The following is a 4,124-nucleotide window of genomic DNA, read 5'->3' on the forward strand; positions in this document are numbered from 1 at the left end:
GCTTCCTAAGTTCTCGTAAAAGCAAATAGTTTTCAGCCCCCCCACTTTTCCCACAGGCGCATCAAAGAGCTACTCAACACAGTTCACGAAGACCCAGAGGGACAGCCTTCCATCTTCAGCTCCCTCTGTGCAAAAATGAAGTTTATTTCCTACCTATGGGGACTTTTTTACCATCTTGTACCATCTACACTGTTCCCAGAGCCTGATGAAGGGACTTTGATCCCGAAAGCTTGCAGAAAAAGACAGTTTTCTTGCCATTTTCCAGTTGGTCTAATAAAAGGTATAATTTTGAAACCAAGATTTCTAGTTTTTTGTAACAAGGGCACACTCTTGACTCGTATTCAGTGTATGGTCTAGGCCCTTTTCTGCAGTACTGCATCCTAGCTAGGTGTTTCTTATTCTGTGGGTGCAGATAGAGCAGGTGCTCTATCTTGTTTTGCTTGTCCTTACTGAATTTTATGTGATTAATTTTGGACCATTTTTCCAGTTCACAACTATGCAATTTTGAGTTTCACACCTCCAGACTAAGGGTTTATTAGCCAATAGCACAGCATGTATGTATTCATGTTATGTGTAATTTCTTCTTTTTTTTTTCCCCCCCAACACAGAGATCTGATCTTGAATGCTGTTCATGTCAGTGGAAGCTCAGGATGCATTGTGTTGTGCAGTTTAGTCCCTTATCACTTACCTATTTTAAAAGCAAATTACATTAATATGTAAGGCACTATAATGCTTTGGGCATAACTCCACAGCCTCCTTCCCAACCCTGAGTTGACCAGAGATGAAAGAAGCCGTTTCCCCACTAGTTCTTGCTGAGTCATATCAGAGGCTGAGACCAGCATTGCAGCTGGTCAGAGGCAGCTTGGAGTAGGTTTGAGTGCATCTTCCAAGGCTGCTTTGTACCTTTGTCTTGGCAGAGCCTGAACGCAGCACTAAGGGGACACTGGTCTGCTCTGAGTTGCTTGGGGCTGCTCTTAAGGTGTTTACGCTGCATAATTTCTGGTCATTAGTGTACCTTTGTAGGAGCAGGTGGACAGGGTTCATTTTGCTACTGGCAGAGCCTGGGTCAGGTGTGAAGATGGATATGTTTGGCTCCTTGTGAGTGTTTTAAATCCCTTGCGAGTTTGAAGTTTCCAAAGGGGGAAAAATCACCTGAAAGAGGGTTCTTTAGATTAAAAAAAAGGAAAGAAAAGAATGGATTTTTTTCACACTGTAACTCCAGAATGATTAAATAAGGTTTACCAGGGTAAGGTCACCTTGAGACTGAGAATAAACGTAAGGGACTTTGGCCAAAATCTTTGACAAATGAGGCAGATGCTTGAAAATGAGTTTATAATGAAAATAATTCTTTAGCATGCAGTGTTGAGAGTAGTGTTTGAAATTACATTAGTGAAGCAGAAGTTATTTATCTGGAGCTGAGGGAAAAAAACCCTATATTGTTCAGATTATCTTTTTTTCCCTGCTATAAAGACTTTAAGATTACACTTGACTCATATGTGGGGTCTATCTATGATTGGGCCCCCTACTGTCTTGATTCTTTTTGTTGCAGTATTTTTGAGCATTAAAAAAAAAATCAGATATTTTGTCAGTTCATTTTTTTAGTGCACTTCAACCTTTGGATCCTTTCCTTGTTTATCTGATTTTCCTTTGTGATTTTGTAAGGGCAATCTCAGTTCAAACTTTATCTGTAGTTACTGAATTATATTCAAGGAAAAGAGTTGAAAATGGGGGATTGGCTTACAATTGGAACTATGTGGTATAAAAGACTTGTGCCCCTGGAGGCTGGGAGGACATGGCAAGATCCTGCAGCTGGCGACGGCGCTGTCAATGGCGGGAGCATGGCGGCAGTAAGCAGGGAGCTCCCACAGGCAGCCACGGCGCTGTCAGCAGTGCGGGGGGGAGGAGGACAAGCGATGAACACCCGCAGCAATTGCGAACCGCCTGCAGACGCTGCTGGTGGTGTCGGCAGTGAGGGGCGACCGCCCGCAGTCGGCAATGCCTTTTCTCAGAGGTTGCGCTGCCCTGCTCAGCGTGGTGCACGTGCATCTGCGTGCATCCCCTACACATCGCTGATGGCCTAAACACACACACAATGGCATAGTAAGGTGGCTGTTTATAGCCTGAAATGGAGCAGCATCCTTCCTAGCTGGTAACAATTGTAAAGAACAGCTGTACCCATTACTAATGGACACAATCCATGCCCCCTTCAAAGAAACCACTATAAATGCTGCCTTGAAAAATGTAGTACTTTTCTGGTTCTCTAAAAGCCAACATTTGCCCTTGAAGCCATCTCGTACTGTTGTACCATCTTCAACCTCCTATTCTTGGGTAAAATGTATGTGAAAGAAATAGTTATCCAACTCCAACAGTATGGGACATCAGTGAGCATCCAGGAGTTCCCACCACAGGAGAATGGCCTCGTATCCTGCCAGTTAACTGATTGGCAGGGTGAAGGGAGGCATTGCTCAAGGGCTGGAGCCCTCCCTGGCTGTCTATGGTGGCTGCTGCTTTTTCAGTAGTTGACAGCCTACCCCCTTCCCAGGTTGTCAATCAGTGGGCTCCCCAAAGGGCTGGGGTGGCCCAGGGAGTAAGGTCTCTAGTGCCTCCTGGCTGGAGAGCATGCCATGGCAGCTGTCCAGCCAGGGGTTTGAACACTTGTATGCTACAACTCCCAGGGTATTTTTCTTGTGGTAAGATATTCTTACAGCTAGAAATAAACATTAGTTTCTGGCCTTATTATTTCAAATGACAGAGGGAACAGAGAGACAGCAGAGCGTTGCATCACTGGGCTCTGTAAGGAGTATGTTTCTTTTAGAACCTTAATTGGGATCATCTGATCCAAAAGTAGTGGACTTCCTTCCTGCTGTGTTACTTGCCTTTCTCTTCTCCTCATCCTGGTTTCTAGGAGTGAGCAGCTTCCTTCTGTAACTGGGTCTGGCTGGCTGCTTGCCTGACCTAGCCTCCTTTCTCCTGAAGAGAAAGTCACAGTGCAGTTGGGTTGTCCCCTTATTTCTCATCTTATTAATGCTGTGGTGACCATTGTCCCTATTGTGTTGGGCTCTTTTCATCCTGTCATTACACTTTGCTTTCATTCATAGTGCAGAGCCTCATGCAGTATTTTCCTCTGACGTGCGTCACATGCTTCCTGGAATTGTATGGTTATGTAACCTAATGGGAGTACATGTTCATGTTTGGCCTAAAATACATGTAAGGACCTTTTATTTGAAAAAGAAAAGAGAGAGTGCGCGCTTGGGGACTTCTGCGTATGTTGCTTTCAAGGATCTTCTAGGCCAGCCAGAGTTTCAACCTATTTTCAACAAAAGGTGCATGTACATGTTCATATGCACATGCACAGATACTTACATGAGCAGGAATTGGGTTCCTAAACTACTTGCTGGATTTGAAAACCTGCATATGCAGTTTCTTAAATATTTCAAGAGACTTTCTTGATATGTTTACATGTACAGTCTTTGTCTGGGGATGCAGTGTTGTAAGCAAGCCCTTCATTTTACAAGCACTTGATTGGGATCAGTAAACAGCCACATTTGGTTTATTTCCAAATGGCTGAACTTCAAGGCCTTGGATTGAGCCGTAGCCAAAATATTATGTCTCTGCTTCACATGCATAGAACATATATTTGAACCACTCCTCTTACAGATTGGGTGTGAGTATGAAACGGTAGATTTCCTGCATGAGATAACTGGTTGTCAAACATCTACTGTTTGGGGATGTAGTATATAAAGTGATTTAAAACAGGGGTAGGCAATTATTTCGGCTGGAGGGCCATTTAATGAGTTTTGGTGAAGTGTAAAGGGCCGCAATGGTAGCCCTGCCCCTTGACCAGGTACACCCCTACCTCCAGTAATCAGCTGGGGACCAGAAGTCCCATCCCCCTGACTCAAGAAGTCTGTGGGCCAACGAGAGGTAAAGCGCTGCTCAACCTGGTACTGGCTACGGGGGATGACCTAATCGGCGACCTAGCGATCAATGGGAAGCTGGGTGACAGTGACCACGAGCTGATCACCTTCACCATCCGCCGTAAAGCTGGCAAGTAAGTCAGCAACACAGAAGTCCTTGACTTCAGAAAAGCCGACTTTGACAAGCTCAGGAGGCTTGTCAGTGAA

At 44.7% G+C, this 4,124-nt stretch overlaps 1 protein-coding gene across 1 annotated transcript in view; it reads left to right on the forward strand.

Moving 5' to 3' along the window:
- LATS2 (large tumor suppressor kinase 2) overlaps positions 1–4,124 on the forward strand; it is a 69,033-nt gene that overhangs the window by 37,876 nt on the left and 27,033 nt on the right. The gene's annotated exons all lie outside the window — the stretch shown is intronic.

Source organism: Crocodylus porosus, unplaced genomic scaffold, assembly GCF_001723895.1.
Source record: "Crocodylus porosus isolate Cpor-Errol unplaced genomic scaffold, CroPor_comp1, whole genome shotgun sequence".
Classification (NCBI taxonomy): Eukaryota; Metazoa; Chordata; order Crocodylia; family Crocodylidae; genus Crocodylus; species Crocodylus porosus.